Source organism: Coenobita brevimanus, chromosome 101, assembly GCF_032717465.1.
Source record: "Coenobita brevimanus isolate Jiangsu-jjx chromosome 101, ASM3271746v2, whole genome shotgun sequence".
NCBI lineage: Eukaryota > Metazoa > Arthropoda > Malacostraca > Decapoda > Coenobitidae > Coenobita > Coenobita brevimanus.
The window spans coordinates 55,464,085-55,480,717 of NC_137054.1; positions in this window are offsets into that span (position 1 = coordinate 55,464,085).

Consider the following 16,633-nt stretch of genomic DNA (forward strand, 5'->3'; position numbering starts at 1 on the left):
GTGTTATTATGCCCGATGTGTAGTAATTGACTAGTACTAGGTGTGACTGATTTATATACGCTAAGAAAGTTGACGGTGTGGTTTTTGAAACCTGGCACGGGATGATTGTCACAGTTTTTCCGTCGCTGGCAGGATCTCACGGCTCACGCAGCAACCGACCCTCAGGCCTCAAGACCGTCGGGAGCATTGGTTTGGAGTGATTGCTTTGTGCCTTTTTTTTTTTTTTTTGCGTGTGCGTTTCCGTGATCGAAACTGCAAATGACTGGATGTTGGTGGGCTGGTGGTGGTGTCCGTCTCGAAGTGTGGAAGAGACAGAGGTCGAGGCTGTGTCAAACGAAGGGCGAGGTGGTAGACTGATCGGCTTCCCCAAGGCCTTCTAAAATTTTAGAAGGCCTTGGCTTCCCCCTACGCCATCTGCAAGAAAGGTCAGCCATTTTTATCATTTGCCTGTTCTGGCACTGGAGGCTTTGTAGCAGTTGTTCAGCTGCGATTCATTTTGCGTAATTTCACCGAAGTGACCTGTTTTATCCTATTTATGTCGTTTGAAGATCGATATACTTCACATCAATAACATACAGGAGGATATTGACATGTAATGGGCTGATATGAAGAAATGTCAAAAAAATTCCCTAAGCCACACGGACGACCGATTGTCCAGTCACTGAGAGTGTCATTTGTGATAATGTACAGTTTAGTTAATCAGCAGAAAGACCTTACCAGTTCACTTATTAGTAGTTTGCTTTTATTCATTTATTTATTTTGTGTGTGTGTGTGTGTGTGTGTGTGTGTGTGTGTGTGTGTGTGTGTGTGTGTAATGGTAAACGGTTACTTCTTGGTGATTTCATTTCCCCTCATATGTCTGCAGAGACATATATATTTTTTAATGCTAGGAAGAAGGAACCAAAGACCACGAGCCCGCAATAACTGTTCCTTCCAAGAGAAGAACAAAATACAAGAGACAGCCAAATTCAAGATCCGATCATTTCGAGATACCTGGACACACTGCATTTGACTGACTGGAGATCATAGCTAGCAGGAAATACAGACAGATGGAGACAGTTCCAGAGTTGACCTGTTGCCTAACTGAAGGACTGGAAGTAACGGTTAACTCTTGCATTAGAGAGTTGGACAGAAAAGGGATGAGAGTTTGCTGCAAGACGGGTGTTACGCGTCCGTCGTAGAGGTGGAGGAATGCAAGCAAACAGTTCAGAGGAGCAGTGACCATTGAAGTAGCGAGAGAAAAGAGATAAAGATGCAACAGTGCGGCGAAGAGACAGAGGTTGAAGGAAACAAGTAAGAGGAGGAGTGTTAATGAGACCAAAAGTCTCTGACTTCACCCTATTGAGAAGAGCTGTATGTGGGGAGCCTCCCCACACATGAGAGCTATACTCCAAACAGGGGCGAATAAAACCCGTGTATAGAGTCAACAGTTGTGCAGGGGTAAAGAAGGAACGGAATCGGCTTAGCACACGTAATCTCTTGGAAGCAGATTTTACAAGAGATGTAATATGATCTTTCCAAGATAAGTCCCGAGTGAATGAAACCCCAAACATGTTCAAGGATAATGCAGGATTGAGCTGGATATTATTAAACATTAGTGGGTACACCTGTGGAAGGTTTTTATCGGGTTGATAGGTGTAAGAACTGAGTCTTTGATGCATTAAAAACAATAAGATTATTTTTACCCCAGTCAGAGATGCGAGCCAAGTCAGACATTAGGTGTGCCATAGCCTCATCCCTTGTTTGTTGACGTAACTGCTGAGATGGACCTCGCGGGAACCGAATGGAAAGGTGAAGGGTGGCATTATCAGCGTACGAGTCGATAGGGTTAGATGTACAGCTTAGAAGGTCATTGATGAATAAAAGGAAGAGACTTGGTGATAGGACAGAGCCCTGAGGAACACCACTGTTGATAGATCTAGGAGAAGAACAATGGCCATCTACAATAGCGGCCATTGAACGACCAGAAAGGAAGCTATAGATGAAGGCACAGCTAGAAGGATAGAAGGATCAGTGCAGCCATTTTGTTCAGCTACCCTTGTTGACAGGGTAAGATTTACGTAGCCATTAAAGCAGACAGTGCATTCTTTGCCATAGTTATTGATAACGTGATTGACACAGCTGTCACACACATCACCTTGTGTGCAGTCCACAGGCCTTGTCACATTTTGCAGTAAATGTCCTCCATCCACGACATGGTATGGGTTCTTAACCCGTCAATTACAAGCCACAGCTCAGGCTGGGTAGTGTCACGTTGCGAGCCACAGCTCAGGCTGTGCTGCCGTGCATCACCATAAACAACTCGATCCCTACGCAAACTTAAGCGTGGCGCTACGCAGAGAGAAAGAGAGAGAGAGAGAGAGAATTTTTCTTTTCACCAGATGATGCCCTGGATGTTTATCTTCAAGTTTATAATAAACAAAAACATTTTTTTTTTTTTTTCACTACTCCCGTACGTAAACTTACGCATGGCCCTAAGCAAAGATGGAGAGAATTTTTTTTCTTTTCACCAGATGATGCCCTGGATTATGATCAAGTTTATAATAAACAAAATCTAAAAAAAGAAATAATAATAATAATTCCTTTTGTGCACCACGGGGTGGGATAAAAAAGGTAATTGCGCAAATCCACGGGTTAAGAGCTTAGGTGAATAATAGGACTACTGGAGCTTTCAGCACTTTGACAAGACCACTTTTTTTTTCTTTTTCTTTTTTGCGCATTGCACCCTGGTCACACGGTGCTGTTGGCTGTTTGCTAAACTCATGTTACGGTGATTCTCCATATCTGATCGGTTCTTTTTCACACATGTGACCCGCATGAAGAGTAGTGTAGGGTCAGCCTCAGCTTCTTTGTCACGGCCAGTGGCAGTACAGGTTGCGGCACCAGTAAATATAACCTTGTCATTCCTTTTGAGCTTAACATCAGCGTAGTTCAGGCCAATGATACGTGCAGCTGCCTCCTCGTCTGATTTGACCGCACAATCTGCATTAGCACAAATAGATGCCACGACTCCAGTATCATTGCAGACCAGTCTCTCACGGTATTCACCTGTGTAGGCAAATGGCAAATGGTGTGATAAGTAATTCTGAAAGGTGAAGGAAAGGAAAATTTCCCCCTGAGCTAGACCTTAGGTCATATAGCCCTGCTAGCCGACAAGAGGGCGCTACCCCTCCCAGCATGGCAGGTACCGGATTTTTCTCGAACTCACGACCCCCAGTCCCGAGTCCGACGCTGTACCACTGAGCCACCCAGCCCCCTTCCGAAAGGTGAGAAAGTGTTTGCTATCACACGCAGTTGTGGATTCCCTGAGGTCTGTGCGTTAGTCAACTGTCTGAGAATATAGACCACAGAAAGCCGCTAGTGACACAAACAGAACCTGTTTGTGGCAGGACATGGACCATCTTCGACTGTGTACTGCCAGTAATTCCACGACCATGTGCTAGACCTCCATGTGTCTTCAGCATTCGCATCAACACTTGCTCCATTGTCTGGTCAGTGAAGCCTCCATACCACAACCTGTGGGTTCTTCTGATGGTCCAGTACCCACTGATTGTGTCCCTCTCATACTGTTCCTTGTCCATTAGGTTAGATTGCTGCTTCATCTGGTCTAGATAAAGTCTAGTACACTTTACGTTTACAGAATGTCTCCCAGAATGAAGGACAGAGATCATCTTTGAGATGTAAAACAGATGTAGTTCCCAAATACTAGTGAGTTCAGCACGGATGAACAGCAGCAAGATGCACACCATTTTCATGTACTCAGTTCGTAGTTTCCCAGTTATACTGTCCAGAGGTAATTCCTGTTCGAAATCATTTAAGATTTGAGTAAGATGAGTGACAATATGTTTATGGAGACCGTTGTCTTGTGGGCATTCCTTTTTTAGGAGCATCTCATGTAGGATTCTGAGTTCGTTCAAGTTCACTCCACTCAGACAGTTCAGTTTTGTGTATCATGCATCTCAGTCACAACCGAGGCGGCAGAAAACATGTGCACGTAGAGCACTAGCGTATGCATGACCTGTCAACATTTGCTTTACTGAGTTAGGTGCATAGACAGTTTCCCACTGCCTATGCAAACCACTGCCACTCATGATGTTACCCATTGCTCCCATGTAAGACATAATCAGATGGAATCCGCCTATTCTTACAATGAGTTTGGTTAGATCTGGAGAAGCTTGGACTATTTCAACAGCTTAATGTAGAGAGGCGGATCAAATGTTACTGGAGACACACCCAACTTACATTTTTCAATCAGTTTTTGTGTGTATGCAAGACCCAAGTAAACAGTGTGTGGATGATTGGGATTATGGTTCATGAATGGCAGAATCTCACTCTCTGTCTGACTGCTGTCTGATTGAACCCACTCCACGATGGACACTGTTTAGGATCGGATACAAAGTAGCTGGCCAGCCACATACTGTCCAGCGCTGTTGCTAACTTCAGATTTGCCGGGTTGAGGTTTGGTGGTTCCGGAGGGCCAATGAATACATGTCTGAGACCAGGAACTGGTGGTTTTCTGTATTTCTTGAGTGGTATCTCAGAATATCGACCAGCAGTAGCAGCTGACCGTACTGTGGTTGAACGAGGGAGCTGTGGTTCAGTATAGTCCCTTCCAGGAGTGGTGCCAGCAATGCCACCCACAGCATGCCATGTTCCATGCTCAGTTAACGTGCGAATGTTAATGTCTGTATTGTCAAATACAAAATTAACAAGTGCCCCTTCCCAGTCATACTCCTTCACCCTAGTTGGTATCATTGCATCATACAGGCGTAGCAGCTCTCGATGGTCGTCCGCAGATCATAACCTATTAAGCAAATCTACTAGTTCACGAGATCCTAACCTAGAATTGATGTATACAGATACCGCCAATAGAACTGGTGATATGAAATATCCAGGACATGCTGCACTTGTTGTACTGTGTGCTATTCCTATCTGACGGCGCATGCTCTTGATCAACCGAGATAGTAAATAACGTACCAGAAGTTCCGACACCATAATTATGTTCACTGTTGTCCATGTCAGAAAATTTGGGTTATTTAGATGTGTCATACATGATGGTCCTCCTTTGGTTACCAGTAAGTGATGCAGCCATGTCAACAACATTCTCTGGTGTCAGAACTGTTGCTTTGTAATTCTCCCTCAGTCTCCTCTTACCTTCATCTAGAAATGTGCATATGGTGTCTTTTCCACCGGCACATGTCATTATCATGCTATCTCTGTAGGGCTCTTGTAATTTATCTTCAAGCGCTTAGTAGTGTAGCATTCACCATCACGAAATTACTTTCTTACCAGTGAATGACTCTGGTTCTTTGATGGAGAACTGATGTTCATTATTCTTATCTATATGCTCACAGAGTTTCAGAAACGCATGTTGTTTTCTGGTGTCGATTGACCCTGAAGGCCTCCCCCTTGGTTTCCTCTGAAGCCCTCGCCCATCATGAAAACGGATTTGACAGTCATGGTGGTACTTGGCCTCAGCTGCCACAAGATCACCAACATTTTGAATGCGTGTATACACAGACTGTCCCCAACCATCAGCTCGCTCCATCGCCTTGGCTGCAACAGATGGTAATAGTTCAATTGTTGCTGCTTCATGAGTCGCCTCAGGTTGGTCATTTTGTTGTTTGGTGAGCAATAGTCCATATATTTCCCACAGTACATGCAGTCTTATTTTACATTAAAGATAGTGGCCTGAGAACGGCAGGTGATTTTCTTATGCACTTGTCTATCCGATTCCTCTGACTCCCTTTTTCGCTTTTTTTATGTATGATGACATGATGTAATGTACGTTGTACCATTTGTGAGCCAGAACTGGCAACACTTTAGATAATAGCTTTTCATCAAGTCCATCCCTCAGATCAGCACTAATGTTCAAAATGCTTGGTGGGCCTCTTTCAGTGACAGTACTTCGGTCAGAGGTAATTGGCTTATCACAAAAATCACAAATATCACACTGTTCTTGTTCTGCCATCTCGTTTCATTAACACTGTCTTCTATCCATGTATGTACTTCCGCCTCTACACTTCAGTCTGTATCCAACCTGAACAATAAAAACATCAAATGAATCATACTCTAGTTTATAAATTCATAGCACAATTATCAATACAGATTTCCGATTTTTTGCGTTTGTCGCACTTTCTCTGTGTATATTAGTGACACTGAATTCTTAGAATAATAGCGTAAATGGATTTATCACGCCTTAAAACCTACAACAGGTGGTACTGCATGACCGAATGTGAATCTTAGTCACTTGAGCTATATATGTGCCCCATGCAGTGGCCCCATGCCGATGGCGGCCATCTTGAATTTTTCGTCCCACACGGTTAGCTTACATGGAGCGTTTAGAACGTTTGTTGGTATTGACTTAGGAGGCTTCTGTGTACCTTTCCTGAAAAAAAAAAAAAAGAAAAAAAAAATCTTTCGATTTTTTTTTTTTTTTTCTTTTTTCAGGTGTATCCTTAATGCTCCTGGGCATGCCCCCACTCTTCATTTTTTACATTCATGCCATACCGGCATCTCATGTCCATATGTTGAAGTGGGTGCATTCTCTTTCATTGCATTCCATATCATGGTAATGGCCTCTTCATTAGCTACTCTACAGTCTACTTCCTTAGCACATATTATACTGTAACTGCACAGATGTACTCAAATTGTTCCACCAGTGCATTCTCCTCATTCTCTAGCATTTCATGAGTCACCTTTCTCCCAATAATCACTTTAATCAACACATTACAGCTGAGCTTCATTATGTAGTGAATTGCTTGACCTGCCAGACTACCAAAATAGCACCGTCAGTGCAGTGATGTCACACGCCGTCCTCCATAGCCATGCATTCCACTCACTGTCTCCCTCAGCGTTATTACTTTTTGTGACCCACTTAATTATGTTCATTATTTTCACTTTACATCCTTGCGAAAGGCAGTTCTTCTTTTATACTTTTTTCATTCACTCATTTAATCTAGTTATCATACTTATAGGATACTAACAGTTATGTAGAATACTGGTGTATCATCAATGACGGGGTAAGTTATAACACTGCAGTTTGCTTTAAGGGTAAGTAGTGTGTCATTTTAATTTTTGAAAATGCTGTCCACATAATTTACAAAGACTAATACCTACAATAAATGACTGCCTACGTTCCTAAGGGAATGCAGGATGGTGGCTACACAGCTATGGTAGCCTACATCGACATATTTCTGTGTGAATTCCCATGGCGATTAATAAAAGAACACAGTATCTCCTGAAATTCGTCAGTGGCTGATCCTTGCTCTCCTGATTATTCTCCCTCACATACCCTGTACTGAAGACTGGTTATTTTCTAACTCAGAACTATCCTGCCGGGCATACAGTTTTCAGTTTTGTTGGATGGTCCGCCCTTGACCAAAAACATATCCTTACTGAACCCACGTTACATTCGTCCCGGTATGATAATTCGCCTTATGATGGGTTGTCACTTGACGTAACCCCATCGCATAGTGAGGTCCAACCACACTGTATAGGAGGTAGGCTGCAATATAATGCTGATTCTGTTTATGCAGAGTGTAGGGGAAAGCATACAGAGACAGACAGGCGGGAAAAGATTTTCCTGGAGGCTCGAGTGAGTGGAGTTTTGTTATTTGAGGGACATGATATATGCTGGATGTGGGGCTGGAGCTAGCCCAGTTCAAAAAATAAGAGTGGTTGGAAGAAGTTCGGGGAAATTTTGTCCCTCCTGACACTGAGGGTTCCCCCCTCTGTGCTAAGGGTGTCAGGAATGTAATGATGTGTGGTAGTGGGACGAGCTGTACAGGAGAATATCTGTGGGCTCAAATGTTTGGAGATGGGAATACTTAGATGGATGTGGAGTATGTCCTTGAAAGACAGTCCTGGGGGTGTTATAAATGAAGTATTGAGAAGTTTGGGACTTGAATGTACATGCTGTGAACCTGTGATAAGGGGCAGACTGAGATGTATGGGCATGTGGAGAGGATGGAAGATGATAACTTGGTGTTGAGGGTGAGAGGTGTCAACTTTGTAGGTAGAGTTGTGAGAGGTAGATCAAAGACCTGGGACTCCTAAGAACTGATGGTTATGTCCGTAAGGAGTGTGGATTTCAGATCCTTGAATGGTGAATGAGTGGGAGTGTGGCCAATTCAACCAGGCAGACTTGTCATTTTCTCGTTCGTATCGTTTGTATCATTTCAAAAGGCTCCAACATGCTTCCATTCATCAACCTTGTTCACCTGATGGTGGCTTTCCATGCTGCTCGATCTCTGGCAACATCCCTGTTCAGTCCCTTAACCCCTTGAGGTAGCACTCGATGACCTTGTCCCTGATCTTTTTTTGGTCTGCCTGTCACAACCCCACCCCTCATGGTATCACCTTCCACACCCAATTATCAACCATCATCCTCTCAACATCTCAATCTTCCCCCTCTCATCATAACGCCAATACATTTCCCATCCTTCCTCTCAACCTTCAGTCTCAATCCAAGCACCCACAGGCCTCGCATTCAAGAAACGTACATCATTGTCATTTCTGTATATTTGAGCCTACAAATATCTTATTCCTTTACTGCCTGTTATGCTAGGTGTTTTTTGGGCGGCTTCCCCTCCTAGAAACGCCTGGCTTATAGTTGGGTCCTTTTCTAGACCAGGGCTAGAACACAGACACAAGAGGAACAGGGCATAAAAACTCTGGGCAACAACCTACACATATATTCACAAATTCTTACATACAGGAACGGGCACACAATCTCACAATATTTGTTACATCAATCCTTGGGCTGCTGATCTGTTTGAGCATATCTCGCAGGATACAGGATGGACACAATAAGTATTATTGTATCAGGGTGACTGTGTCAGTGCGTGTAGTAACAATTCACTGTCTCTGTTCCAGTGCCGTATGGTTAGGGGTGGGAGTTTAGATCTGGATATTCCACTGTACACAGTTTCTCACTTTAGTGGCTCCTGGTTCTATGGGAGTTTGTTGATTCACTGTCATGCACAAGCTTTCGGAGTCTTACCAAGTGTGGATCTGATCACTGTGAGGGGGGGGGAAGAACTAAAGTTCACGACAGGTTGGCACAATCACAAGGAGGGGGAGGTTAGGTATGTCTTGCCACTATTACACTGGATGGAAGTTTTCATGTTTTCCACTTGGCACTGTACTTCACTATAAGTCACTCACACACAATGATGTGCTTATTCTTGGGCAAGAGTGGCTGTCGTATCCCGCGGACTGCGGCTGGGCATGGTGAGGGGCCCCTCGTGCTGGGGGCGGTGAACAGGGGTCTGGCCCACAGGGCACAGGCCAAACAGCCTTTCAAGGTGTCCCCGTATGCGCCTGGTGAGAGAGCGGCGTCATTTGGGCCGGAAGCTGGGGACGCCATTGGGATCCCGGAGGCTGCGGTCCCTTTCCTGGTGCTCCGCCGTCAGGGCAGGGCTCCGGCATCGTCCTGGGGAGGGGTCCATCAGGGGCAGGTCTTCCTCAGGCACTGGCTGCAGAGAGAATAGCCGTGGGGATAACACAGGGCCTCGCCACCAGTCCACTAGTGGGGAACTCTTCATCTGGGGACTGCCACACGCCACTCCGCTGCAGCTGAAGGGGGAAGGGCGTTGTGAAGTCACAGGGAGCAAGAGGCTTTCGTAGCTTCCCTCCCTGGCGCGGCTGGAGGCCGTCACCGAGATCTCTTGGGCAACAGGAGGAGGGCGGCTGGAGGCCATCCCTACCCTGTCGGCGCGGCAGGAGGCCATCGCCGGGGCCCAACTTCCTGACGGGACTGCAGACAGGGCGCGGCTGGACACTGTCGCCTGCCTATGGGAGTGGCTGAAGGCCATCACCTGAGTCCCGTATGGAGGGCAACGTGTGGGCGTGGAGCGGCTGGAGGCCGTCCCCCGTCTGCGGGCGTGGCTGGAAGCCGTTGCCGGTGTCGTGCCCTCTGTGACTACTGCAGGTGGAAAGGGGACGTACCCTTCTTTCTCCGTGTGCGGCTGGAGGCCATCACAGGCTCTGCAGGTGGAGTGGGTGTTCCATGTGGAGTGGGTGTTCCAGGTGGAGTGGCTGAAGGCTGTCTCTAGGGTGGAGCAGCTGGAGGCCGTCTCCCAGTATGAGTGGCTGGAGGCCATCTCTGGGGCGCTGTATGGAACATAAGGCTCAGCTCCACCCTGATCCTGACGCATGCCAGGTTGGCGAGAGGGTAATGGTCCCAGGCTGAGGTGTTCGGGTCGGGCCGGTTCCGGGGAGTAGGGGCACACGGCTGTTAGTGACTTGCCCCCATATAGCATGGACGTCCTGCTCGCTCCGATTAACCATCCGTTGTCGCCTCCTAGGGGTGTCGTGCTGCTGCTGGATGTCGTTATTTCACTGCCCACGTTTCACTACCATACAGAACTACACTCCTAACACATGCCGCATACAAATATCCCTTAGGCTGGAGGAAAAGCCCTCACAATTCTAGGAGTGGCAACAGCTCCCCTTGCTTCCTCTAGTCACGCCATACCCCAAATACACTCAACACACCCAAAAGACTCCGCAAGATCTGTCCTTTCATGTGTCAGTCTTTACATGTTTTCCTTGACACACTGAAAAAAAAAATCAGCATTATTTCGCAGCCTTTCTAATAAATACCACATCTCTTATGTTGCCACTTGTTTCAAACACTGCCCAAAATGGCGTTACTCTCCACATACTTGTGGCAAACTGAACATGGCCACATTCCCTTTGCTTTGACAGTACCCCCACCAACCCTAAGTATCATCACTTACTTTATCTGCATTTTCACTCTAATTCTTGTGCCCATTCCATCAGTTCATTTCCTAAATATTTCCTCTGCCTCCCTTTCAGTCTCTGAAATCAACACAAAGTTATTGGCATACAACCTCACCCATGAAGTCAAATTCTGAAGTCACCTTGACAAACAATAAGAGGCTGAAGACTTACCCTGATGCACGCCAGCATTCATGGAAAATTCATCACTCAAATTATTCACTATCACCTGAATGCGAACACCCACACAACAAAGCCATAACCACTCTAACCAACCACTCCTCGATCCCAGGTTTTCTCATTGCCCACTTTACCACCTCCCTAAGGACTCTGTCAAAGGTTTTCTCTATCTATCTATTGCCAGACGCCTTAATCCCGCACGGGGTGGCCACAAACAAATCGCCTCCACGTCGCCCTGTCCCCCGCCATTTCACTGCCCTGCTCCCAACTCACACCCCCCTCTCTCATATACCTCTCCACTCCATTCCTCCATCTCATCCTCGGCTTCCCCCTCAAACTCCTCCCCTCCACCTCACTCACATACACTTTCCTCGTCAGTCTTTCACCCTTCATCCTCTCCACATGGCCAAAACACCTCAGTATGTTCCACCTAACGTTTCCTATCACATCCACATCCGCACCACAACTCTCCTTTATATCCTCATTTGTCAGCCTGTCTCTCCATGTGACTCCACAGGCTCCTCTTAAATAACTGATTTCCACTGCTCTCACTCTTGACTTGTGTCCTTCCAACAATGTCCAAGCTTCCCTTCCATACGTTAGAGTTGGTATCACAATACCGTCATGTAGTAACTTTTTCACTTCCATGCCCACTTCCCTGTTTCTTATCACTGCTTTCAAGGAACCAGCAACCTTTCTTTCTTGTTGTACCCTTTCAAGCATTTCACCCTTCAAACTTCCATCCTTATTCATCACACTCCCCAAGTACTTAAACATACTCACATTTTCCATATCCTCACAATCCAACCTCACTGTACAATCACTGACTTCACCTCTCTCAAAGACCATCACTTTACTCTTCCCTACATTCACCTTTAGATTCCGTTTCTTACACACTCTCCCAAATTCATCCACCAAGCCTTGCAGCTCCCCTTCGTCTTTACTTAACAACATCAGTATCATCTTCAAACAACAGTACAGGGAGTTTCCTAACACTATCCTCTCTCACTAGGGCCACTCCAACATCCACTGCCCTACCTTGTATCTCTTTCATCACCCCATCCATGTACAGATTGAACAAGCATGGAGACATGACACATCCCTGTTTCAACCCAACCTTCAAAGGAAAAATTCAAGCAATTCACCATCCACATGCACTGCACTGCAGCCTTAGCACCATCATACATACAGTACTCTTCACAGCCTTCAACAACTTCCCATCTACTTCATATATTCTAAATAATTTCCATAATCCTTGTCTATTCACCCTGTCATGTGCTTTCTCCAAATCTCTTCTCTAGAAACTTTTCCGCTAAAGATCTAAGAATGAATATCTGATATATACAACCTCTTCCCTTCCTAAAGCCTCCCTGTTCTTCTCCAACTAATTCCTCTGTTATTTCTCTACCTCTGTCAATAAGTATCCTACCATACACTTTTCCTATTACACTAAGAAGACAAATGCCCCTATGATTACCACACACTTCTTTTTCCCCTCCTCCTTTGTACAATGGAATAATTATATCTGACTTTCAATCCTCCAGGACTCTACCTTCCTCCCAGGCCAATCTGCACATCATCCACATCCATTCTACTACTATCTCCTTCCCATGCATCAACATTTCACCAAACACTCCATCAGTTCCTGGGGCTTTCCCAAATTTTCCTGATTGTTTCCACAGCTTCCATCCCACTGATTTCTTCCTGTCTTCTCATCTCCCTCCTTCTCCCAGCCATTCCCCAGCCACTTATACTCGCATTACTTCTATTCTCTATCTTCAAGAATTCCTTAAAGTGTTCTCTCCATCTGCTCACATTTTCTCTCTTCTCCACTAGTAATCTACCATTTTTATCGTTCATTCCCCTACTAACTTTACTGCCACCCTGTCTTACTCTCTTCACCTTATTCCAGAACATTTTCTTACAGTCCCTCCACTTTACACTCAAATTCCTTCCAAATTCCTCATCCACTTTCTTCTTACTCTCTCTTACTAATCTTTTCACCTCTCTCTTCCTTTCTACATATAACTCTCTCTTCCGCCTCTCAACGTCTTCCACGCCCCTATTTCTCATCCATTCATTGTATGCTTTCTTCTTTTGTACCACAGCCTGTCTCACCTCTTCATTCCACCATGTTGTTCCTTGCACCCCATTCCGTCTTCTCTTCACCCCACACACCACATCACATGCTGCACATATTTCTTCTGTGCATATCTTGCACACACCTTCCACGTCCCCCATCTGCTCCAGTTCATATTTACCCAATCGTTCCTCCACTTCTCTTTTATATTCTGCCTTTTTCTCATCCCCTTGTAACCGTTCCACTCTCCTTGCAACTACTCTTTCCTTCCTGTCCTTCCCTTCTTCTATATCTCCATCTTACCTGGATCTTGATTCTGGCCACCACCAAGTAATGGTCAGAAAGTCCACTCCCCCAACCTCTATAAGCTCTTGCATCCATTACACATCTTCGCATCCTTGTATCCACTCACACATAATCATTGCTTTCCCTTCATTCAGTTCACCACCCACCCTTCTCATCACTCGCCATATATACATGTGGATCATTTTGTGCCTGAAGAGGATATTGGCTATCACCAACCCCCTCCCGGCACAAATGTCCACTAACGCACTGCCATTCTCATCTATCTCAGCAGGCACACCCCAATCACCAACTATTCCATCCACCTTCACATTCCCTACTTTCCCATTCACATCACCAATCATAAACACTCTTATTCCTTCCAAACTTTTCAATGCACACTTCCACAGTTGTCCAGAACTCTTCTCCCACTCTGCTTGCACCATCTTGCGTTGGTGCATACACGCACACAATCGCCCACAATTGAATTCCAACTTTCAGTCTTACTCACACAATCCTTGAGGCAACTGATCCATACTCTCTTATGTTCTTCCTCCATCTTTTACTTACAACAGTACACACTCTTTCGTTTGTCCTCTCATTTTCACCTACTCCTGCACATATACCCCATCCATACTCCCATTCTCTCACACTCTTACCTCTTCATTTAGTTTCAGTTACTCCACATACATTCACTTTCGCACCCTGAAGCACCTGGACAATCTCTCTCTCTTTCACCTCATCATTCGCATCCCTTACATTCCACGTCGCCATCCGAACTATGGCCTTTGTCTGGTCCTTGGTCGTCATCTTTTGGTCAGTCCTTGTCCGAGGCTTCTTGTTCATCTTTTTAGTTAGCTGTTTTCCGGAGACGGGCACTAACCCTCCGCCAACCCTTTTAGTCACTTCATATGACAAGAAGGGATACTGGGGGACTATTCTTGAAAACCCCCTACCTCCAGGAGGTAGGGGGTTTTCTATCTATCTATCTATCTATCTATTGCCAGACGCCTCAATCCCGTTCGGGGTGGCCACAAACAAATCACCTCCACGTCGCCTTGTCTCCCGCAATTTCGCTGCCCCGCTCCCAACTCACACCCCCCTCTCTCATATACCTCTCCACTCCATCCCTCCATCTCATCCTCGGCCTCCCCCTCCCTCTTTCCCCCTCCACCTCACTCACATACACTCTCTTCGTCAGTCTTTCACCCTCCATCCTCTCCACATGGCCAAACCACCTCAGTGTAATTCTCCTAACGCTTCCTATCACATTCACATCCACACCACAACGCTCCTTTATATCCTCATTTGTCAGCCTGTCTCTCCATGTGACTTCACAGGCTCCTCTTAAATAATTCATTTCCACTGCTCTCACTCTTGACTTGTGTCCTTCCAGCAATGTCCAAGCTTCACTTCCATACGTCAGAGTTGGTATCACAATACTGTCATGTAGTAACTTTTTCATTTCCATGCTCACTTCCCTGCTTCTTATCACTGCTTTCAAGGAACCAGCAACCTTTCTTCCCTGCTGTACCCTTTAAAGCACTTCACCCTCCAAACCTCCATCCTTACTCATCACATTACCCAAGTACTTCAACGTACTCACATTTTCCAATTCCTCACCATCCAACCTCGCTGTACATTCACTGACTTCACCTCTCTCAAAGACCATCACTTTACTCTTCTTTACATTCACCTTTAGATTCCGTTTCTTACACACTCTCCCAAACTCATCCACCAAGCCTTGCAGCTCTCCTTCGTCTTCACTCAACAACACAGTATCATCTGCAAAGTACAGGGAGTTTCCAAACACTACCCTCTCTCACCAGGGCCACTTCAACATCCACTACCCTACCTTGTACCTCTTTTATTACCCCGTCCATGTACAGATTGAACAACCATGGAGACATGACACATCCCTGTTTCAACCCAACCTTCAAAGAGAAAAATTCACTCAGTTCACCATCCACACGCACTGCAGCCTTAGCACCATCATACATGCTCTTCACAGCATTCAAGAACTTCCCATCTACTCCATATATTCTTAATACTTTCCACAATCCTTGTCTGTCCACCCTGTCATATGCATTCTCCAAATCCATGAAAGCCGCATACAACTTCTTTCCCTTCTCTAGAAACTTTTCCACTAAAGATCTATGAATCAATACTTGATCTACACAACCTCTTCCCTTCCTAAAGCCTCCCTGTTCTTCTCCAACTAATTCCTCTGTTATTTCTCTAACTCTGTCAATAAGTATCCTACCATACACTTTACCTATTATTCTAAGAAGACAGATGCCCCTATGATTACCACACACTTCTTTTTCCCCTTTTCCTTTGTACAAGGGAATAATTATACCTGACTTCCAATCCTCCGGGACTCTTCCTTCCTCCCAGGACAATCTGCACATCTTCCACATCCATTCTACTACTATGTCTCCCCCATACTTCAGCATTTCACCAAACACTCCATCAATTCCTGGGGCTATCCCCAATTTAACTTTCTTCATTGCTTCCACAACTTCTGTCCTACTGATTTCTTCCTGTCTTCTCACCTCCCTCCTTCTCCCCGCCATTCCCCAGCCACTTATACTCGCATTACTTCCATCCTCTATGTTCAACAATTCCTTAAAGTGTTCTCTCCATCTGTTCACTTTTTCTCCCTTCTCCACTAGTAATCTACCATTTTTATCTTTCACTCCCCTGCTAACTTCACGTCAACCATATCTTACTCTTTTCACCTCTTTCCAGATCATTTTCTTAAAGTCCCTCCACTTTACACTCAAATTCCTTCCAAATTCCTCATCCGCTCGCTTCTTACTCTCTCTTACTAATCTTTTCACCTCTCTCTTCCTTTCTACATATAACTCTCTCTTCCGCCTCTTAACTTCTTCCACGCCCCTATTTCTCATCCATTCATTGTATGCTTTCTTCTTTTGTCTCACCTCTTCATTCCACCACGCTGTTCCTTGCACATCCCTCCATCTTCTCTTCATCCCACACACCACATCACATGCTGTACATATTTCTTCTGTAAATATCCCGCACACACCTTCCACGTCCCCCATCTGCTCCAATTCATATTTGCCCAATCGTTCCTCCACTTCTCTCTTATACTCTGCCTTTTTCTCTTCCTCTTGTAACCTTTCCACTCTCCTTACAAATACTCCTTCTTCCCGTCCTTCCCTTCTTCTATTTCTCCATCCTAATTGGACCTTGATTCTGGCCATCACCAAGTAGTGGTCAGAAAGTCCACTCGCCCAACCTCTATAAGCTCTTGCATCCATTACACATTTTCGCATCCTTTCATCCACACACATAATCAATCATTGCCTTCCTTTCATT